At 36.3% G+C, this 24960-nt stretch overlaps 1 long non-coding RNA gene across 2 annotated transcripts in view; it reads right to left on the bottom strand.

Moving 5' to 3' along the window:
* Positions 1–4037: 4037 nt before the first annotated feature.
* The window catches only part of LOC311437160, a 38231-nt gene continuing 17308 nt past the window's right edge, over positions 4038–24960 (bottom strand). For both annotated transcript variants that reach the window (XR_014693332.1, XR_014693333.1), the window contains exons 2-3: positions 6461–6639; positions 4038–4839 (exon numbers count right to left, since the gene is read on the bottom strand). This is a non-coding gene — a long non-coding RNA (uncharacterized lncRNA). The remainder of the gene's footprint in view (positions 4840–6460; positions 6640–24960) is intronic.

Below are 24960 nucleotides of genomic sequence, written 5' to 3'. Positions count from 1 at the left end.
GTTATGGGGGGTCTGTGGGCCCACGGTAACTTTCTTTGTGCCTTCCACAAGGCACTTCCATCTTTCATGTAGATACACACAAAAAGAATTGAAATCTAGTACCCGCTGTTGCCATATGTTCTGTTCATCTAATAAAACTTTCAGTTTGTGTAAATAGATATTCAATACATCAATACAATATGAACCCTATTAATTAAAGTGTGAACTTCTAATATAAAAAGAATACATAGCAGCTTGTTAACATGATGAATATAAAGCTGAGAACCCTTTTTCACTGATGTAGTCAGATCCCTAAATATTTTTTATTGTATATAAAAAAACCTTTTTAGTGGGTGTTAATGTTGCTTTTCAAATAAAGAAGTGTGTATGTACTATCATTTGACTAATATGATGGATAAAATCCAAAAATATGTTCTCATTGTGTTACCAATCCAAATATTTACAACTATAAACAACAAAAATATATATTTTCACCAAGTCCCCTGACAATGCTGTCTCAGTGAATGAATCTTCCCGCAGTCACTCCCAATAACATATATCAAAAGCAACATAAAATGGAGGGAAATGGCAGTAACACAGAACTATGCTTGACTTATCCCTCATTTTGTGTGTGCAATACTTACAGTGAGTTCAATTATATAGAAATATTACAAAGAGAAACTTGATGTCCATTCCTGGAAATGCATCCTTGAATTTGACTCTATGAGCTTTTTTCCATAAACACCCTGAACACAAAATGTGTTGCATAAACTAGAGGATTTACTTTACAGCTAAGAAGGCTGTGTTACTCTCTAGTTAACTACTAAAGATGATGACAGAAAAACCACATAAGGTCATTGGTTTTGTAATGTAAATATCAAAGCGTTAACAGAAAAAACCTCCATTCATAAACAAATAAAACTAGTGTTCAGCTAAATACCAGAGAAATCTTTAGAAGACAGAAACAAATAAGCAAGAAACACTGCAGGAATCAAATATCTTGCTCTTAGGAATTTTAGAATAGCTCAGCAGTCACATTTTAACTTAAAAAAAAATATATATATTTGAGATCTAGTAAAAAAAAAACTTGAAGGTGAAAAAAAAAAAAAAGAAAAAAGCAGCAATTACAAATAACCTCATATCACATATGCTCTGCAGTGAATCTTCAAAGCCAATGAAAACTGTTTGGGAAATAGGTATTTTCCACATTTATTTGATTTCTTAGAATGACCACCATAACACCTACCTTGTTCTGACAGGGAAAAAAAGAAAAAGAGGTGACATTTACTTAAGACTGAAATTCATTGTGTACCATCCAATACCTACCTCTTTTCATTGCCCCTTACTACTTACCATTGTCTTTCCCAGACAGTTTGGCATGTAACAGTCTAAAAAAACCCTCATATTTAATCTAGCCAAGCTTCCTTCTGGTTCACAAAGAACATACCAATGCTCTAATCAAAGTTAAATTTTATCATATTTTCATCTTGGAATTTTACCTCTATGTTAACAGAGCTGCACATAGATAAAATAGGAGTTCACTGCCTGTTAAGGACTGGCACGTACCCATTGTCATTGCACAGCATCTATAGTGAAATATCTCAGTCCATCCCAGATGTGCAGCAGGGATCAGTCAATTCTTTTTGCTTTAATTCAGTTAAGCACACAGTTTGGCTAAACTTAGCTTTACAGCATATGATGTCAGAACATAAATTTAGAAAGTTCTTATGCTATAAATGCATTATATCTATACCTAAGAACATATGAATAATGGTACTTATTAGCTTCTTAATAATAAAGATAATTTTAAAATCACAGCAAAGAGCCTCAGATTAGAAAAATATTCAGAAATATAAAAAAAAATCATGAATGCCTCAGGGGTTGAGACAGAAGTAAAATAAGGCCATAGTAGTTTTGCTTGTCATTTAAACTTAACTTGACCAAGGCAAAGTTCTTCAAAACACTAAAAGTAAAATGCCTCTCTTCTGACATCTCTACATCTGCAATCATTTAAAGAGAAAATTAGAAATCTATATTGGATTCTATTATGTAAAGGAAAGAAAATATAGGTAAGTAACATTTCCAATTCATATAAAGCAGCAAAATTCTCCATAACGTGTGTTCTGGTATTATGTTGGTTGCTTCCAAAAATGTCACCAAAAAGAATGAATGGTCAATTAAAATAACAAAAGAGTAGATGTATGCAACTCCCTTTTAATGCTGTTTAATATACTACTTCAAATCTTTCAATTCACCTCCCATTTCTAAGAAAGACACATTACTACACCAGGAATGAGAGTGTTATTTAAATTGGACAGAATCCCTTTCTGATTTCTATTGCCAATAAGCTCATGCCATGACTCATGTATTTTTGTCTATTATAAAGACAAAAGCATTTTTAAAAAAAGTGCTGGTGCAGAGCCCCCCAGAGCAATCTTGTAGTCCTGCCTGAATAATCAAAGACAGACAATAGATAACCTTATGGGCTCACTGTAAAGGTTTAAACTCCACAGGCTTCATAAGACTTGCCTCCAGAGATGTTTTGAAAATAACTTTTTTCTGCTGATAACCTAACTTTTGATATTTTTTTTGTCACCAGCTTGCTGATAATGTTAGCCATGATATTACTTTATTTGCATAATTTCATCTCGCTAAGAAATTGAAAAAATACTTTATTTACACAGACAATTAAGAGACCCGTATTTAGCCATGGATGTTAATTTTCTTTTTACCTGTCAATGAGAGAACTTCAGGAATGCTTCTGATTGGAAAATATTGGCAGGCTTTCATTTAAAGTTTGATTTGTGAAAGCTTGTATAAGCTTGTAACCTACAGAGGTGTGAAAAGTCTATAACCGATGTAATGGCTATAGATTGACATTTTCTTTAGATTTGTGCTTGTGAAAGAAACAGTGCTGACTACAAAAATGTTCTGAACAGATGTTTGTAACTCAACTGACATTGGTATTACTACAGTTTAAAATACAGTACGTCTTTGAACATTTTCAAATAAGTATATTATTCAGGAGCCAGAATTTATAGACAATATTTATGACAAACTTACAATGAGGGCATTTATAGTACTGCATGTTTCAGTATAGCTCAGTGAGTTCATAGTTCAGTAAGGCATGGATAAACCTGCTTTTCTGAACTGAATGAATTCTCTGTTTGCCTTTTAATAATTTCTTCCTAGTTAAATAAGCAGAACAAACTGTGAATGAATAATAAAGAGATAGGACTGTCTTTAGTAAAGGAGCTGCAATTTGCCCTCAACCAAAAACAATATTTAGAATCAATTTTCTATTTTTCTTCATGTTGCGAACATTCATACAAACCTTCAAATAAACCATTTAGTTCTTCAAGGGGTATTCAGAAAAAACTTTGGAAGTAACTGCAACAGTCATTCCCAATTTCACTGTCTAAACAAGAATTGCAGTCTATATGTTCCTGAGGCAGAGGTCCTTTACTAAAAATCTACTGTGGAACAAGAGAGGAAATGTGATCTAATGGGTGTATTTTGGACACCCACGTTCAGAGTCATGCTCCTTTACAGCCCCTCTCTGTGACACTGCAATGTGACTCCATCCCAGTTTGAGGAAGATACTGTACAAGATTAGTGGGTATATTCCCAACTTTCAATTTCCAAACTACTTCAGTTTACAAACCCATTGGTATCTACAAATAACAGATCAAACGTTTAGATACCAAGCAAAATAAGGATGGTATTCTGAAGCATTCAAGTGAAGTTAACAATTGCCATCATATTAATCAGGGGAAAAAGCAGTGAGAAACACTGATGATGATGAGATGAGACAAACTAAGGAGATGAGAATTTGAGATCTTATATTTTTCCTAGATCTGGGTTCTCATTGACTAACACAAATTGCACACCTTGGATACTTGATATACTTGGATACTTGAATACCTGGATTCACAGCCTGGATTTAGCCAAACCTGTCAGGAGATGCCCACATAAGGTAAGTGTCAGACTTAATGCTGGAGTTCCCCATAGCCTGTTCTTGTGAACCCTACTACAGAACATACCAAAGAGAACCAACAGACCAGTAGTGTTGATCTTTAATATTTTAAGCATATATGCGTGCTTTCTTGCTTTTTTATTTTTTCAGCAAATTTTTACACGGACTCAGTGCAAATGATGCATATGACACACGTTTTCAGAAATGACCATGGAGGGAATAAAAAACAAATGTTATTTCAAATACATATGTTTGATATGAAATAGAAATAGGTTTGAAATATAAGTCAAAAATCTGAAGCCATTAAAGACTTGGAAATATAGTCAATTTCTAATTTGATTTTAAGAGCATTAGGTTAACATCTCCCACTTTAAGATGGGTTAAGCCCTATAGATAGATTGTCAAGAAACACGTTTATCATCTTTAAAAGTAAAGAGACACATAAAGTGACTTCCATCATTCGAGGCTTCGTACAGTCTATAATATTTTTTCATAAATACATTGTGAGCTGTCACTATTCCAAAATGATTGTGGCCCCCCCCCCCCCCTTGTGAATGTCCCTGCAATCACAACTACAGACAGTATAGTCAAGGATATATCAACATACATTTCCAAGAGAGAAGTGGAACCTTGAAAACAAGAAAGCAAATCACAGCTTTCTTAAGAGTTTTTTAAATTGTGTTTGTAACATTTCCCAAGTCTTCAGTGCCTTGAAGCCCAATCCAAGGTCCAATGAACTCAACATAGGAAGTGAAATTGATTTTTACAAGGCTTTGGATCAGACTCCAGCTACATCTCTTCTTAGTTGTTCTTTTTAACGAATGCCTATTCATAGCTTCATAAAAGGTACTGATTTGACCTCATGGCTTAGCAGAAGCTAAAAGCTGGATAAAAAAAATAATATCATTCTTCTATGCATGCAATGAAGTATCTAAATATATAATAAAAGTGTAAACTTACCTGTAGTGCATCTTCCTTCAATATAGTGCAATATTGTACAACTGCTATTAAATTGCCATCTAGCTATTTTCCCCGTGACATTCTATTACAGATTTGCCTATAACCCTAGATGTGTAAAATTTGGGATTATTGAGATCTTATACTGTATGGTATTTGCTACTTTTATCTGAATTTGTCCTTCTCAGGTAGCCATATAGCAGATAAACAATTCATTGCTCCTTCTAGCAAATAACTAGATGTTCTCACACTTTTTGTATACCCTGGACCATATTAAGATCTTCACCAATAATCTTATGAGTCTGTAGCATAACAGCCTACAAAGGCTCAAATCAGAAAAGAAACAAAAACAGGCTGATGAACAGATTTACCAGACATATTAGACCTCAGTCCAAGTTTAGATCTAGTGTGTAAATGCATTTAAAGCAGAATAAAGTGATGTGAATTACGTAATCTCTCACTCTCTCAACTAATAAATTACTACCCCATTAAAACTTTAGAACTGGTAAGGAAATGTTACCTACATCCTCCCCTTTTGGATCCTTGCTTATCACATTTATTTTAAAACACAGCAAATAAAGTGAGATAAAATGACATGGAAACAAGTTTACATATAATTCTACTCTAACCCTACCCTTTCTTTTGAAACTCAGCTTCGTTTTATTCTTTGAAAGCATTGCACACTGTAAAACTTGTGTTAACAACTGTAACGGTTACATAATTCTCATGGTTCCCAGTCAGTTTCCAACGAGAACATATATTATGATTTCAGAGTTAAGATTTTTTTTCACTGTTCAGGAAAAATGATAAGCATTGTAAAGAAAGCAAATATTTTAACACTATGAGCTACCTCTAAGTAAAAGCTAAGTCAATAATTCAGTTTCCCACCTCCCCCACCCCATAAACTCTTTCACTTTATTACTCCAAAAAATATAAATACCAACTTCCAATGAAACATTCATAGCTCTGTACTTTAGTTTGTGCACACAAATAAAACCTCTTATCATTTTATTTCAAGGGTGATTTATCAGACTATGTCTATACTACAAGAACTTTGCCAGTATAGACAAGTAGAACTTTATCCCATGCCAGCAAAAACTTATGTGGGAGCTGCATAATATGACCCACCTTAAGTTTTCTCCACTCCTCTGTGAAACTACTTATGTTGACAAAACAACTTTTAATCTGCGTATCTAAGTTAATTAGTGATTACAATTGTTCATAACCTCTAGCAAAATATACTTGCTGAAGTCTGTAACATGGGCGTGTTTCAGCTTTTACAGCATAGCTATAGCATTTATGTTGTGTTCCTCTTCAAAACTAGAAAAGAAAGGCAGCCTCACACCTGCGCCGAAACACAGCAAAGTCTTGCCAACAATCAGTCTGGAGCTTGTACAACTAGCATCAGGTTAATGGGTGACTGATCCTTAGCTCCTGCTCAAATAGTTGTCTGTAGTATGTATCAAAAGTTAGTTGAGTGAGTGTCAACATAAAAATATCAGTTCCTTGCATCTTATAAAGCTCTAACTTTAGAAAGCATTATCCTACCCATGAAAGCCTCATGAAGGCAGAGAAGAATTAATAAACCTTCACCTGAGTGACCTGTGCTGATACTCTTCTGTTAGAAAGGTAGAACTCCAGCTCAGAGCTAACAGCTTATATGAGTTTTGTAGACTCTGTAGCCTTGAGAACCAAGAATTGCTCATCGCCTGGCTCTCCTTTTAGGTCTGTAAAATATGAAAGTGCAGACAAAATATCAGATAACGAAGACCTTCCCTCATAAGTAAAGCTGAAATAGCAACCATCTGTAACCAACATGACACACAAAATGGATGCCAGTCCTAACCCCAGTGTTTCTATTGGTTATGCTTTGATCAATACCAATGTTCACATAAAAAAAAAAAAAGTTAAGTGTTACAAGCACTGCTGGAATAGTTGCAATAACTGGGGGGGCAATTTTAGAAAAAAATAAAAGTGGAAAAACAAGATCTGTGGTAAAACTGATTCAGCTTTTGTTCAGTGGTAAAACCAAAACATTTTAGTTCAGTTTGGTCTGTTTAACATTTACAGCCATTTTAAAAGATAATGCTATCAGAACTGACTTCAAGTCTAGAAAACAAAATATTTACTGTGAAAGTATTGAAATTAGATCTTTTAAATTTCTCAGATTCTTCTGAATAAACAATATGTTGAAACTAACAAACCCAAAACGTGTTTGAGTCTGAGTCACTAACTGAATTTTCCACCCCAAAAAAAATAAATCAGTACTTTGGCCAAGATGTTTCAATTCAGTCGATTTACAAGTTTTATCTTCCTGAAAACTCAACTCAAACTCAAAAAAGCTCAGCTACCAGATCGTACATCTCTACAAAATATCTTTTCCATGATAAGTCCTATACACGTTCAGATTTTTTTTTTTCCTGAATAGTCTTATAATCTTAATGCTCGAATGCTTCTGTGACCTTCTACCTGAGTCACTAGATCAGAAGTGCTGAATATTCACAGGAATACAGGGTATTCCAGCAAAAATTCAACCTACTGGTTCCTCCCTTTTCCTTAGGCACATATTTTAGAAGCTTTAAGGCACAGTTGCCATTAGAAGCCATTGTTATACTTGGTTAGTTTCTAGCATCCTGGTCAGTTTTGCTATGGTGTATTTTTATCCAGCCAGCAAATCCATGACTCATTACAGTAATAATGCTTCCTATTTTAAGATTGAAGAAAAGAATACTAATAAAGTTCAACTGTTGTTCAATTATATTTATTTTAATTATTTTCTGAAACAAAAATAAGTACTTCAAAGCCACACATTTCACTTGCAATTATGATGTCTCATTTAAATAACAGAAAGTAGTTCAATTTTAAAGGTTTGTGCTCTAAGACATGAAGTAATTTAACTACCATTTCCCAGGCTTATTACTGCCCTGACATTTAGGGCCTTTTCTACCCACTCTACTTGTTGCTGACTATGCTGCTCTATTTGTATTCTTTTGCAACTGGTAGTAATGCTTCAAGAAGGATGAGGAATACAGCCCTCCCCTGATTAGTGCAGGCAGAAACGTGCTTGAGGAATTCCTGGATTCTAGTATGAATCCCAAAATATTAAGGAAAGCCAAAAATTAGTTATTGAATTATTACCACTACCTGTGTATCAGCAGTAACTCTCATGCTGCAGGAAAAAGAATAAATACTGAAAGCAACTTCAAAAAGGTTATAAGGATGTTTTTGTTGTGGTGGTGTTTTGTTTTAATAATTCTGGCTATTTACTGTGTCAAAAGGAGAGACAAGAAGAAGTTTAAAAAGTATGTCTATCAGACTGAGTCTTAGCACCACCAAAAAGAATTTGAGGTGTGTTAGCATCTGGATGTCAACAAAGCTAAGATAAACTTTGGAACTTAATATATAGCTTTACAGGAATTAAATAGATTTGCACACACAAAAAAAATAATTTTAAAATTTAGTGCTCTTTTATTTATCAGAGTCAGGTGTTTTGGGATCATAGTTTTGAATAAAGATCACATAATCTCTCTCAAGGCATGTAATACTTCATCTATGTTAACCCTGAGACCTCCTGTGCTGAAATTGAATCAGCTTCATGCACTCCTGCAACCCAACTTCACTTATCCACACTGTGACCAGTACCAACCATGGACACTCATGGGGACCACCCATCAAAGCCTACCTCAAAGCAATCAAAATTTGCTCATGGTCCTGATATTGATAATACAAAAGTATTATCTATAGGTGCTAACATAACAATCTGACCCAGATCAAGAAGCCTTAAGGCCAGTGGATTTGACACTGAGATATTTCTTTAGATGTGGTTTTAAAGTAGCACAAGCCATTTCTTGGTCTGTCATATCATCAGTTTAATTCCAGATTTTATGAATATAGAACAGATTCTAAATGACAAAATCTTAGCTGAAGCATAGCTGAGTTTTTCCTCAATGAAAATTGAGTAAGACTGAGCATTGTGAGCAGAAACAACTGGCACAGGAAATAAGATATGCCATAATAAATTAGATCACCAGTCTTTCTGATCTATTCTTCAGTACTATGAGTAGAGAAATGCCCAGATGTATTAGAAGTCTGAAGGGATTCTCTCCTTGAAGGGATCCAAGCCCACTGTACATGAATGAAAGCTATGTATAGTTTCTTGTCTCTGTAGGCAGTCTTCCTGTATCCTAGAACATGATTAACTTCTATCCGACTCTATCGTCAGATCCTTTAATGATGCTCCAGAAACACTGGAAAACAGTCAAGAAGCTATATAAAGCAGAGACAGGAAGAGAATAATTTTAATTATATTTATTTTCATTATTGTACAATTTTTTTCCCTTAGATGAGAAGATATTGCTTGGTCAACCATGTCTGAAGTAGATTAGCTCTTTGATTACACAGAAGCATGATAGGATTAAAATTAGGATTAGTATATTATTATTCACAAAGCATACAATCCCTCCTATCACTACAGTTTGGAAAAAAAAAAAAAAAAAAAAAGCTTGCATTCCCTGTTAATGTCTGTGTTCTTTTGTGCATTTTCCTAAAGTAGAATTTGGACATCAGGAAACAATGGTTTTAAGAAGCGTATAGATTTTGGGTTATTCTCTCCCCCCTCTCACCTCTTTTTGAGCAAATAAAGCATAAGCGATAACCTACAGAATGAACAAGCAATTCAAAGTGAAGATACAGTTGAAATGAAGAAACAAGTTGGTTCCTTAGATGTCCATCTTTAGCTGTACTCAGCATATGCTATTCTGAAACCAAAGAAATCAAGTGCTCTTCTGAGGTTTTCCAAAAGAACTAGAAAATTTTACAAAAATCTGTTAGAGTAACTTAAATCTGAACTACTTTGTTATTCATTCTATAAACTCTATCCTTAAATTAGGATTAGGACTGAAGCAGACTAAGGATAAAGTAGAATGCTGATGATTTTTCCTCTTATGGGAATAAGCTAATTAAGCATAGTGAGAAAAACTGACATCAGTAGATGAAGCCAATTTTGTGTTTCAATGCCATATCAGGACACTGCAATGTGCACTTCGGGTCATTTGCTAACTTCGAAGAAGAGACAATTTGTTTAGGCCCTTGTCTAACATCTGGAAAGTGAGCTTTTAGTGGTTTGTTGACAATGAACCAGTCAGGAAAGTTAAGGCAAATCCACTAAAGCTTAAATCAATTTGCATAACTTAAAGTGTTAACAGTCCTTGCATTTGTTCTCATTTAGGATCAAAGTGAGATTTACTCCTACAGAGATCTTTTGATTACTGAATGAAAGTGTAAGGTAATTATGTAGATTTATCTTACACTACAAAATCTTCCTAAATATCTTCATGTAGACAAGACTACATTTATCTTATGCGTATGGCTACCCTTCCCATAATGCAATAGGATTCTAACTGAAATAGCATTTCAAAACTTAACCAAAACTAAAAAGCATTTACTAATTAAATTGATTATAATAGTGAAGATCCGGAGACTGATTTTTCTTGTTTTGTGTTTTTTTTTTTTTTTTTTTTTTTTTTTTAGTACTTTCTGTACAACACCTCGTATTCTTGTTCTTAGGTAGAACTACCATTACTTTCAAGTTCTGAAGGAACTTTCAGCCAAAAAAAATCACCAGTGTAGCACTAGCAAGCCATTGGATTTCTGCAGGCATTAAGTGATTGGGCCTATTTACATACAAGATATTTAGAAAGGAATCAGAAATTTAAAGTTAGTTATTTAACCTTAATATTTCTTGACTTTTCCCCTCCATCATTTACAATCATACTACTTTTTATATATAATTAAATATTCTAAAAAAAAAGATCTTCATTACCATATCTCACAAGACTGAAATAGACAGCCACCACATTCAGCTGAAACTGACTTCTCAGGATATACATAAGACATTTTAACTAATTTAACTTTCAATAGAAACAAATTTCCAAATCCTGATTTTGATTACAAACATCTTGCCAACATTTTAGACATAGTTAGCTTCTTTATTTGCATATGCTACTAGTTTTATATTTTTCTATTCTCCCTTTCCCTGTGTTTTAAGATCTTCAGGACAAAGAACTATTTTTTATTCAGGGCTGTTAGTACAGATGCCTTCAACCTTGATTGAAGGAGCAGACGGAACACGATGAAGGCATCTGCCACAAAATGTGGCACACGGAACCAGCACTAGGTCACACAGAACTTGTAAGGCTGTGAAAACAGCCTGAGGTGTATTTTGACATTTCCTGGTTATACAGCAGCAGCAGAGCTTTTCTTCTGCTACAGAAGCCTGTATACCCCATATAGAGTTTGTTAACATGATGATCAACTACATCTGGAAGTGTGACTGAAACTTGAGAGAAACAAGTTAATTAACTAAGCTAATTTAATCCCTTTGAGAAATCTTTAATATCTAACCTAGTTTGGGTCCAAGGTGAGAGAACCTGAGAGATCCAAGGAAGTGCAATGCAAGCAAAGTAACAGTAAGATACCTGTTAATAGTACTAAAAAAAAAAAAAAAAATACATTGCATATTTCCAACCCTCTCAAAACATACTGTTATACCTACAAATACACAGTATGGGAATGTGTTAGCTTCTCTCCCTTCTCAACAATGTAGGTGGTTGTTATGTTCAAACGCTTTTGTCTGGAAGTGCTAAATAATCTGAGTCATCCAAATCCCAATTGTACTCTGATTCCCTAAAACTTCATTTCTTTCTATGTCACCTTCAGTTGTCTCCTAGATCAGGAGAAAACAAATGACAATAATGTGATGTTCAAAATAAAAGAGGACTTAGAGTTTTTGAAAAGTCTATTTGAAACATTTATTTACTAGATGTCTTTTCTAGACTTTGAGATAGGAAAAATGGATCATAAAGTGTGATTAAGGTATGTGAAGAGAAAGGATCATCTAGGAGCAGACTTAATGGTAGTCACTATGTGTGGAACAGACTTTTTCCTTCCCTCCATCTCAAGACACCTTCACTATACAGTGTTTTGCAAATGCTTTTGGCAGCAGACTTCTGACACAGCTGGTCATGTTGAGATGAAGATGCTGGGTTTTCTTTGTTCTTCTAAATTCCTATAGGCAAACGAGTTTTGTTTATTTTTTTTTTAAACATTGTCATCAGTTACAGCTGACTCCCCCTTCTCCCTCCACATCTAGATTTTCTTATTCTTTTGCTGATTTGTGAACAGCAAAGATTTTAATCAGAGTAGGATGAAGCTAGCTTACATGTAACCCCGTGGGCAAAGAATCAGGTGTCTACAAAGGACTGCATACCAGTATGATACAGAAGATATTCCAGACCGTTCATCTGAACCATGCAATGAGAGCATTTGATCCTCAGATGTTGCTTTACTGCCTAAATTAGTAATAAAACCCTAGTTTATTATGTGCAGTTTGTTAATGCCATAGTTCAAGACCTACCTCTTCGTATTAGCTTTCAGTACATAAAAAGAATAATGAATAGTTCTGTTCATTTAAAAAACAAAGAACAACAAAAAAAAAACACACTGAAGGATATTGACTTAATGTTATATAACCATGGTGACAAGAATATAAGAAAATGAAATGTACTCTTAATTAAAAAAACATTTTTAGCTAAGGAAAGATCATACTGAGACTCAGGATAAAATTTGTAATTTTATTGAGCTACCTTAGAAGTTTGGTATGCTGATAGTCTGCATAAGTACTGACTGTCATGCACATGAAGTAGAATGACATGTGCGGTGGTTATGTGCTATCTAGGAATTAGTCTTTCAATAGTGAAAGAACCTATAGATCAGTTAAATCACCTGGAGATGTGTACTTCAAATACAGTTTATTAAGACTGTTTTAAATGTTTAAATGCACCTGTGTCATAATTTAAGTCAGTAATCAAAAATGGATACCATCATAATTATACAAATCAATGTTCTAGGTCAAGTTTTTAAACAATTCTAGAATTGTTATCATTTTCCTCAGTCAGTATGATTGACCTTCACATGAAAATAATCAGATCATAAGTATTACTTGCTTCATTTTAATGCAACGGGAAAGTACCCCAGTGATAGTAATGTCTTCCAATTTCTAGAGAAGTACAGAACCACTTTTCTTTAGGCACATTAAAGAAGTATATCCAGTCACAGCACAATGTACTTGCACACAATAAAACAAGCAGAGAATACAAGTAACACAGTAGATCATTTCCATCCTATATGAGACAATTAATCCCTTTGCCTGTATTCCCTGAAAGCACACCACCCACACAACCCAGTACAGCAAAGCCATCCCTAACTTTTTTTTTTTTTTTAAAGACTTTATTGGAGAAAAAGATGAAAACTAGTGCATCTAGTTCCCTGTCACTTCCTCCTTTGGTGTCAGCACTGCCATCTCATTTCTCCTTGCCCCTACTCCTGCTGCCTCCTGTCTCCCACTTCAGAGACCCAGCTGCACTGGCTGATCTACTTCTGGACTGAACCTGTCCAGCCTCCTCTTTGGTCTTTGTTCAGGTAATACTTATCTGTTCAACAGTGCCTCACCAAGGAAGCACACATCTTCCCTTGAAAATCAGCACTATTCCCCATTGACATTCTACCACTACAACAATCACACATATCAGAAGCTGTTCTACCCCTGGTAGAACAGTCTTGTGTATCAGCCTAGATCTTTAAGTGCCTTTTAATTCTAGAGTTAAATATGTTCTATGGATATGCAGCTAGTAGCTGGAGGAACCATAATTAGAAAGTAGGTAGCATGATTCCTGACTAACTATTGTATGTTTTTACAACAGCCTGGAATTCTTTTCCATCAGATAAGATGTCTCCTCATGTCTGTAGCATGCAAGCTGTGATGTCTCGTGTCCCCTAGACAAATGGCAGAAACAGCAACACATGATTAAACAGTGTATACAGCCTAGATAAAATAAGCAGACAAAGCTGAGAAAAGTAAGCTGCTATCTTTGTACTGATGTGAAAAACCCTTAAGTCTTAGGAAGTGCTCAGGTAGGATTAATCTTTCTAAGTTTCTAGTCAACATAGATTTCATAAAATATGGGTAATTCAAGTAACAGTTCCCTACAATCTAGCCTCAAATCCAGATGTAAACTCCCTTCTAGATATTAATATATTTTGACTAAAAGATCAGATTAACCAAGATTTGAGAGAACCAAAACCTTTCTGACAAGGATATATTTTCTTCCTAGGAATTTTGACTTTATTCTACACCATTTAATACATCACTATTTTTACATCACCTTATAAGGTTAATGCTGAAATCTACCAATGTTAGATCCACAGAGCTTTGTCATTTCATCATGTTTATGTTCTTTTAAAAATGTGTCTAAGTCCTTTTATTAAATCATTTCCAATTAATATATGAACACATCTAATCTTATTTTTCTAAGCGTCTGGAAGCCTAGACTCAGTCTGGCCTTCAGATCTGAAGTTTGGACTGATGTTTAATATCATGAGGTTAACTGAATGCACTGGCCATATCTTTTAGAAATTTGGAAATGTCCAATACAACTACTTTCTGAAAATTAATGCCCCATTTTTCTTATATGGCTTTCAGCAAACAATTTCAGCTAAAGCTGCTGACTCATATAATTTGTGAAAAAGTCAGCATCACATGTCCCTAAAGTACAAGAGGGATGTAGAACTTCTCGAAAGGTTCCAGCATAGAGCCACAAAGATGATTAAGGGATTGGAGCATCTGTCTTATGAGGAAAGACTAAGTGAGCTAGGTCTATTTAGCCAAGAGAAGAGGAAACTGAGATGGGATCTTACCAACCTCTACAAATACCTAAGGGGACAATGTAGGGAGGATGGGGCCAAACTCTTCTTAGTGGCGGCCAGCGACTGAACAACGGATAATGGGTATAATCTGAAACACAGGAGGTTTCATTGCCATATGAGGAAGAACTTCTTTACAGTTCAGGTGACAGAGCACTGGAACAGGCTTCCCAGAGAGGTTGTGGAGTCTCCTTCATTGGAGACATTCAAAACATGCCTGAATGCCTGTGTAACATGCTGTAGGTGACCCTTTTTGAGCAGGGGTTTGGACTAGATGATCTCTGCATGTCCCTTCCAACCTCAACCATTCTGTAATTCCAGGATAGCAAAGCCATACCAAATGCAAGTTTCACATTTCCAAGGCTTATCCTAACCAGAGGTATTCTACATAGTTTTTGAGAAATTAAGCAACTTGTTCTATCACAACCTTTTTTTAATCTGATAAATATTTAACCTAAATGATATTGATCTGTGAGATCAAATTATGAGACATTGCACAATTTCACTGAGTCACAAAAAAAGAATTGGTGATAGGGATGTAGATATGTTCTAGTCATATTTGGTATTTCCTTTTCTGACTGCCAATATTTAATCATTTACTATGTCTTTCCACTAAATTCCTGCCCCTTGTCTTCAAGTTCTATAGAAGAAAGCAAGATACATGAAGAATTGGTAGATTATACACACAGAGCATGGGGGAAATAGATGGATGCTCTCAGCTACCAACATCTTCCAGAAGTGTTTGATATATGCAAACTTATGCACCTGTAACATGCAGCAACAAAAACTGATTCTAGCCAAGCATTTCTAATATTTCTACTTCCTAATGAGTTCACCTGGATTGCTGAAAGTATACAGAGTATAAAAGTTACAGACTTTGGACATTATATATTAGACATTTTTATATATAATGTCTATATATAGATATACACGTGTATCTATATATACACATATTTTGACATATATATTATAGACATTGACAGAATACAATGACAACATGCAAACCTGAGATTTTGGGGGGAGAGGGAATTTTCTTCCAGGATAAAAGGTTTTGTTCAACCTCAACTTGATTATTTATGCAGGTTTTCAAGATAGATGTTAAGCACCATAGATGTTAAAAATTCCTTATTTAATGCATCAAGTTAATGCTAGTAATTTTGGCAGAAGTTCTGTTCAAGCAAAGACTGCAAACCTGAACCTTAAATACAGGATCATTAAAAAACTAACCTGGATATCTCCCAGCAGGTGACTACACCCAGAACACAAAATTCTTCCACGGTTACTTGTTAAAAGTTATAATTCAGGTAATTCACTTCAAGCTGGGACATTGCCACTGTCCTCTACTTGAATTCCATAGTCCCAGTTAAGTAAAACTATCACTCATACACATGGGGCCTGACCCTGAAGTCTGTAATCTGTCAGAAGCATCTCAGAAAAGTCCTGTTTATCCTGTAGCAGAGCTGAGCACTATACCTTTTTTATTTATCAATCAAATTAGAGAGACAACCCATATGACATTATAACACACATTTCACATTTTACATTTTAATAGATCAGTTCCTTAAAGTAGTATTAGTGATCTGTTAGTGCAGAACAAATTTTCTGCTAAAATAGTTTTTTTTTTTTTTTTTTTTTTTTTTTTTTTTTTAAATCTTAAGATTTTAGTATGGCCACTCAGGAAAAGGCATATTTACAGTCTGCACTGCAAGGTTGGTATATCATGAGAACGCTTATGGTGAGACCTGATGGGCTAACCTGCCAAAAAATAGTTTTGTTTTTTTTTTCTTCTTCTTCTTCTTCCTTCCTCCATTTTTCAACACACCCCCAACCCCATGCTCTTTAAAGTCTATATTTAAAGAGAGAGCAAATCACACATTTTTGACAAGTAGCAACTGGGGTCAAGAACAACCCCCATCTCCTTCCCAGCTTTCAACTGCCTCAAGCAACATAACTTGTTTCATCTTATCCCTAGAAAATAAGCCAAATTGAACATGCATTTGGTAAGAGCTGCCTCTGATCTGAAGTGCTTGTCTCCTTTTCTGAAGGAGACTCCTTCCCTCTCTCTAACTCAAAATGCATTTCTGTGAAGTTTTCAGAGGAAATAATAATTTTAAAACTGTAAAACTCCATTAAATATCTTTTTTCCTTCATTAAAAGGACAAGAATTTAAACTCTGAAAGGATTAAATAGTAGAAAAAATTATTTCCTCTGGACCATGAAGAGGTCATACCTGCATTGCTAATATGAAATGGGCAATTTCATTAGAAGTGTGCTAGTGCTATGAACTGAATTACGCTAAGCCTCAAAAACAGCTAAGTGATTCATAAAGAAGTCAAAATAGCAAGCCCAATTTATCTTTGCAGGTTTTTTTTTTTTTTTTTTTACAAGTTTAAATAACTTTTCTGTCTTCATAAAAATGCAAAAGAAAACAACAGCAGCACCCCATCCATATATTTCTGCAGCATATATATAACCCTTGTCAGTTACACGTTGTACTGACTGTATCATTTCAGAAGTGTAGTAAATTTGAGGATCTTCCACCTCTATCAAGGATTCAGTACTACTCATAGAAGCTAAGTAAAGGTGATTTAAACCTCACTGTCTACTAATATCACTGAAAACTACCTTGTTGCCTCCAGGCAAAATATTGCTCTAAATGAAGACATGCAAACAACACATTCTTGTGACAGCAGGATAGAGCTTCCTGTCTGATAATTTGTTGTTTTCAAATCAAGTGTAAATTAGGTCTACAGATCTTGGCTGCTGTAAACACACCTCAGTCTGTGTGTGCAAAACATTTAGGAAAAAGATATTTCCTGTCCAAGATCTTCACATCTATTCTGAACAGGTGTTTCTATTGCACCTTATGCACTACCTTTTACGCCAATGGAAAATAGCTGCATTTCCAGGGATGTAAGATTCACAGCAACCACTAACAGTTATGCAGGAAGTTCTCATGTGCAGTGCAGCCCTTGAATCTTAGTCACAAGGGAAACTGCTGTTGAACTAATGTTTTAAGATTATTACACCCAAATAAGTTTATATACACCCAAAGTTCTCAGATGCTTCCAATTTAGAATTGGAAAATCATATAATATAGTCTGATGCAAGATAGACATTATGCTCACTTAATTCAAATGTGCAATGACAGCAGTAATAAAAAGCTCCTTAAAGTGTGTTCTGTTAAATACGTTAACAAGAACCTTCTACAGGGAACACCCACATATAGGCTGGATAGAAGATGCCATAAGAAAATAGACATAAGACATCCTCTACAACTTCCATATATCTGTAGATTATTAAGCTAAAGGTCTAGATCCTTAAAGAACTGTTTAGCTAATAAGCCTATTTAGACTTATTATATATTATTAGGCTTATTACTATAGGGTAAGACTTTAGTCTACCCTATTTACCACAGTAAGGTCTGTAAAACAAACAGTGATAGGACAACTAAGGAAAAAAGTATGTCACAGTCCCTTCTACTAGAATGTGGAAGTTAAGAAGTATCTACGCACTGAGGTTTAAAAGTAGACCAGGAGAAATATAGCATTCTGCATAGAAAAATAATATTCTTTACAAAAGATAGTTTCTTTGATTCCAGTACAGCTTAGTAAGTAATTAGAAAAAAAGTATGAGAAAAAAAATGTTTTGAATAATGTAACTGGGGAAAAAAACACCATTAAAGTTTGTCATCTTTGTTACAGCTCCAATTAGCAAAAATATACTTTAGGAAAGCATTTATATTTAAATTTAAACATATGCTAAGGTAGAGGAATTTTTGCTTTAGAGTTTTTGCTTAGTTTCCTGCATTCAGATGCAATTGTGACATATTGTTGCCCACAGGCCACGATGAACTATGCTTCACAAGAAAGCAAAATTTTGTCATTCCGGTTCACATGACTATCAAGAAAAGGTAACTAAAGCATTGACATTGATAGAGGTATGATTCTTATGGATCAAATTCATTCATGTACCAGATGCTTATGAACCCATTAACCCTGAGACAAGAGATAGAATGTTCCTGTGCTGGCACTTCCTAGTGCCATCATATTGCTTGAGATCATTTACCAAGGAAAGTGGTGGTCTTCAGGCACTTTCCCTATGCAGTGTGTATACAGAGAAGTCAGTGTTGGAAATATCTCAAAGAGGGACAATGAGACTTTGCTATCACTTCTAGCAACATTGATTCACGTCAGTTTCATCGCCCAGTCTTCAAGACTGTAATAAGTTGAAATTTCTACCCAGGATTAAAATTAAAATAGGTACAGACATATATTGAAAACACATGCATAAAAACAGCTTTTTCCAGCATCTAATAGACCTGTACTACAATTTTCTCAAGCATCTAATTAGTGCACAGTAACACTAACATATAACAAGTTATTTTCAGACACATCAAGAGAAATGGGAACTGCAGTATGAGAAGTATCACTAATTTGCTATTAGTAATTTTTTCCATTTTCCTTAGGAAACAGATCCCTTAAAAATCCTTAAGTGAAGTTCCTTAAGGGAACAAATTTTGTTTAAGGAACAGGTTCCTTAAACAGGATAGTCTTTTACAGATAGCAGGTAATTTCAAAGCATTAAGGGAACATTCAGCACTTTAGGCAGTGTTATTGGTTAGTTTTAATTCAAGCACAGCATATTTTTGCTTGATTCATCAATTCAAGGACAACTTGGTAAATGTATATAGCTTTCTAATAGGGATTATCAGAGTAGATGCTTCAGTGATTTTACCTGGTTTTCACCTTCCAGTTCTACCTTCTCAACATGGTTGGCTATATGGTTAGTCTTCTCATCTTGGACTGAGAGAGCAGTTAAACACTTGATGCTCATTCAGGTTTTATTTTCTACTGCTGTAATCAGCAGCTATGTCAAATACGGCCTGCTGTAGCTGTTCTTTTAACTGATTTATTCACTAAAACATACAGATTAACAATTAATTCACAGGGACCACAGAAGAATCATTTGCTAGCAATGACTTGCAATAATAAAGTTCAATATATACAAACATAAACTAGAAAAGATTGTATAAGTCATTACTAATTCTGAGTCACCTAGTCAGTTCTCCATCGAGTCTTAGATAATATCTTGTAGTTGAACTCAGAACTGCTAACACAAAGTTATAGCAACTTCTCACCTAACAATTACTCATCCCCACTCTGTTGGGTGTAAATTTGATATGAAACATTCCTTGGTAGTTTCTGCCCCCACGCAGCCCACAGAACTTCTGTTCTGAGCAAACACTTAACTTCTTGAAGATTTCTGTAGCTTTTTGAGGGAATAAACTTATTCAGATGAGCAGGGCAAAAAGTCTCATGCTTGTCCCAGTTACTTGCCTTGAACCTTAAGTACTCATCCATACAAATAGGGAAAAAAAAAAAGCTGTCTGAGCTGCAAGTGTGCACTGTTGGCTCATGTCAAGCTTTTCATCCACCAGAACCCCAAAGTCCTTCCCTGGAGGGCTGCTCTCAATGAGTTCTTCTCCCAGCTTTTCCTCATGTCTGGGATTGCCCTGACCCAGGTGCAGCACCTTGAACTTGGACTTGTTAAACCTCATTAGGTTGGGCCCACTTTTCTAGCTTGTCCCGGTCCCTTTGGATTTCTTCACTTCCTTCTGTTGTATGAACCTCACCACTCTGCTTGGTGTTGTCTGCAAAGTTGCTGAGGGTATACTTGATCCTACTATTACCTTTGATAAAGATATTAAGCAGCACTGGCCCCAAGACAGACCCCTGAAAGATAGCACTAGTCACCAGCCTCCACTTAGACATGTAGCGGTTGACCACCACCTCTATATATGTGGTAATCCAGCCAATTCCTTATCCATTGAAGAGTTCACCCTTCAAATCCATCCCTCTAATTTAGAGATACAGATGTTATGTGAGACAATGTCAAAGGCCTTACAGAAGTCCACATATCTGTCATTGGTTAGTCTTTCCTTTTCAAAGGAGGTATTATAGAAGGCCACCAGATCGGTCAGCTACAATTTGCCCTTGGTGAAGCCATGCTGGCTGTCTTAGATCACCTTGTCTGGCATGTGCCTTGGCATTTCTTCCAGGAGAATCTGTTCCTGGATTTTTCCAGGCACAGAGGTGGGGCTCATTAGTTTGTAGATTAGATTCCTGGGTCCTTCTTTCTACCCTTTTTTAAAATGGGAGTGATGTTTCCCTTTTTCCAGTCACCAGGGACTTCACCTGACTACCAAGACTTCTAAAATATGATGGAGAGTGGCTTTGCAACTACATCAGCCAGTTCCCTCAGGACCCTGGGATGCAAATTATAAGGCCCTTTAGATTTGTACCTGTTAAGTTTTATTAGGTGGTCTCTAAGGTGGCCTCTAACCAGCCTTTCATTTGCAGTGAGAGGGACTTTGCTCTGCCCAGCCCCTTTCTAGAGGTTCAGAGACTCAAGAGACATAGCCTGACAGACAGTGAAGAACAGCAGAGAACATCCCTTCTCCTGAGGGATGGACCCCGTGGTACAGACCCATATCTGGAGCAGTTCTGCTGCCTGTGGGAAGCCCACGCTGGATCAGTTCATCAAGGACTGCATCCTGTGGGTGGGACCCCACAGCACAGGGGACGAGAGTGACCGAGAAGGAGCGGCAGAGAAGAAGTGCTGTAGACTGACCATAACCCCCATTCCCCTGTTCCCCTGAGCTGCTCGGGGGGAGGAGGTGGAGGAGGGTGGATGGGGGGGGGGGGGGAGGGAAGGTGTTCTTGGTTTCTTTCCTTTGTTTCTCACTTCTCTAGCTTGTTAGTGATGAGCAATAAGTCTTACTATCTCCTTATGCTGAGTCTGCTTTGCCCATTACAATAATTGTGTGATTTTCTCGTCCTTATCTCAACCTTTGACCCCTTTTCACATATTTTCTCCCCATTCCTCTTTGAGGAGGGGGAGTGAGAGAGTGGCTGTGGTGGAGCTCAGCTGCCCACTCAAGCGGAACCACGACAGTTACCAGTTCTTTTAATTTATCAGAGGGTACACTCTCCTTGGCCTTTCCTTTCTGGCCAAAGTAACTATAGAAACCCATGTTATTCTTTGCATCCCTTGCCAAACTGTTCTATGTCATGACTTTCCTGATCCCACACCTACACATTCAGACTGCTTCCCTGTACTTTTCCCAGGCCACATGTCCTGTCCATGTCCACTGCCTGTGCATTTCCTTCTTACACCTCAGTTAGACCAGTCAGCACACTATAAAATTGTCTATAAAGAGCAATCCAAGATTCAAGTTCAAAGCTCATATTATAATACAGATAAATGACTTATTTTTAGAAATATCAAACACCATATTAGTCAGTGATAGGTAATTTATGAAATCTAAACTGATGCCTTGATTTTGGAAGTGCCATACATATCTAAAAAAGAGAAAAGGGAAAACCTGAACTTCAGCTCCTCATTTATCACAGCTATTAACAGTCTACAGGTTCTCTTTGTCTACTGTGTCCACCACCACTCTTCCACATTTTTTGAAGGGAACAGTACTGTTTTTTTTTGGGGGGGGATGAGATTTTGTGGCTCTGTCACATTGCAGTTTTCAGAAGCAAAGGGAGCTTCCTTTTACCTGTCAAAACAGACTGTTGCACATACTCATTTTTGTGAGCTCATTAGCTTTCTTAAACATGGTTTGTGATTATGTCCACAAACTAAAAAATAAAGCTTGTCAGCAGGTAGCTTATTTTGTTTCTGTTACACTATGCAATATGCAAAAATATTTAAAGTCAGATTTAAAGTCACTCCTACAATAGGTTTCTCTCTTCATATGTTAGCATTACTTTCATGATTAAGTAGGGTTGACTTAACTATAGTATTTACTGATCTTTATAGCCAAGTAATAACAAGCTTGCTTTAGAGCCAGTCTCAGTCATGGCCAGCCTGCAGGGGTCTCACGTTCTAAGCCTCCAAGTCTGATCTTAACATGTCACTTCATTTTGATCTGTATCATCAGCTCTGGCACAAAACTCTCCACGATGAAGGTGTATAGAAAGAAATTTCCTCTTCTATTTATAATCCAGGCCCTTTCTGAGGTGATGAAGCTTCAAAGACCACTGCTTTAAAATTTGTCAGGTTTTTCCAATAACGTATTTTGATCCATCTCTGGGTGTTTGGGGGATGATATCAGATATCCTGCAGTGTTATAAGAAATTGCCATAACAAGTCTTTTGCATTCTACACAGACTTGAAACATTATTTCCCATGAGCTCTCTCTGTTCTGAAAATATAAACCATTTACTTTGTTCCTACAAAAAAGAGGATACATTTGACAACTATTTTTTCCTATATCCCAGCTACCAGTAGATCAAGTCTGTAACACTGATGTATTTCTTTTACTACAACCATTTTACTATTTATAACTCCATATGTTTTTGTGTTCTCTTCACCAGCTAGGATTAAACTTTATTTTCTAATTCAGTGAAAAAAACAAACAACATTAAATAGCTCAGGGCTAACACCCTCTCAATCATATTCAGAAGGTCATAACAATCAGCATAGCTTCATTATCCCCATTTATATTTGTCTAAAATCAATTAAATATTTTATTATGTGCCATGGCTGACTTCGTTCTTCTGGTTTATCATGAAGTACTGTGAAAGTAAGTCAAACTTAAAACAACGCAAAAACAGACTGTATACTGAAAGGCACAGCTACATGTGAAGTGTACCTAAGATATAAACTAAATCCATAAAATGGCAGAGGGAGATGATAGCTGGGAATATGAGAAGTGAAAGACAGCTATATATACACAATGTGTGCATATAAAGCTAATTATATAGTCAAACACATGCATCAATATATATAATGATGCCTGCATTGATTCTAGATAAATACATTGGTTATGACACTGAAATAGCCTTATGGATGAGTTTATGATCAAGACACCCATAGGACAAGACATATGAAAGAACGATCACCAGCACCAGCTTAGGCCATTTAAAAAGTTTTCAGTCAAAGCTTGAGAACCTAATGAGGTTCAATGAGTCGAAGTGCAAAGTGTATCACTGGGGTCAAGGCAATCCCAGACATGAACACACACTGGGAGAAGAACACATTTGAGAGCAACCCTGCAGAAAAAGACTTGGGGGTTCTGGTGGATGAAAAGCTCAACATGAGCCAGCAGTGCATACTTGTAGTCCAGCAGATGAGCTGCATCCTGGGCTACATCAGAAGAGGAGTGGCCAGCAGGTCAAGGGAGGTGATCATCCCCCTCTACTCTACCCTCGTGAGGCCCTACTTGGAGTGCTGTGTCCAGCCTGGGGCCCCTAGCACGAGAAGGATTTTGATCTGTTAGAATGGGTCCAGAGGAGGGCCACAAAGATGATTGGGGGCTGGAGCACCTCTCTTATGAACAAAGGCTGAGAGAGCTGGGGCTGTTCGGCCTGAAGAAGAAAAGGCTCTGGAGTGCCCTTATTGCAGCTTTTCAGTTCTTAAAGGGGACTTATAAAAAAAGACTGAGAGTGACTCTTTGCTCAGTCAGATAATGACAGGACAAGTGGGGAATGGTTTTAAAGTAAAAGAGTAGAGATTTAGATTAAAGGCTAGGAGAAAATTCTCCAGAGGGTGGTGAGGATGGCCTGAGGTGGAACAGGATGCCCAAAGGAGCTATGGATGCCCCATTTCTGGAGGTGTTCAAGACCAGGTTGGATGAGGCCTTGGGCAACCTGATCTAGTGGTTGGCATCCCTGCCCATGGCAGGGAGATTGGAACTGGAAGATCTATGAGGTCCCTTCCAACCCAAACAATTCTATGATTCTATGAAAAAAAAAAAATCTTACTTAAGACTTGAGCTCAAGCATTTTATCTCACTGCTTAGACAGGCAATTGGTTTTGTTTTTGTTCTTCTTTCTTCCTGCCTTAATTTTTTAATAGTTTGGAGTAAATATACATGTAGTTGTATACAAGAATTTCAAAAACCTCAAGCAATGCTCTATGTGATGGGAGAAAAAAGACAGAACGATTAAAAAAATCTGCTCTACACCACTACCTACTTAGATCAAATAGGCCTCAAAAAAGTCAGTTTTTACATAATCTCAAAATGGTTGAGGATAGAAGTGAACTCCGGAGGTTATCTTGTCCAACCACCCTGATTAAGAAGGGACACCTACAGCCCATTGCCCAGGACCATGTTCTTTTGAGCATCTCTAAGGAAGGAGACACGACAGCCTGGCAACTTAATACAATGCTCAGAACAGATCACAGATCACAGAATTTCTAGGTTGGAAGAGACCTCAACATCATTGAGTCCAACCTCTGACCTAACACTAACAGTCCCCACTAAACCATAT

This window comes from Aythya ferina (genome assembly GCF_964211825.1).
Source record: "Aythya ferina genome assembly, chromosome: 5".
Classification (NCBI taxonomy): Eukaryota; Metazoa; Chordata; class Aves; order Anseriformes; family Anatidae; genus Aythya; species Aythya ferina.
Note: the sequence above shows the minus strand (reverse complement) of the source record. Positions and strands in the feature narration are given on the sequence as shown.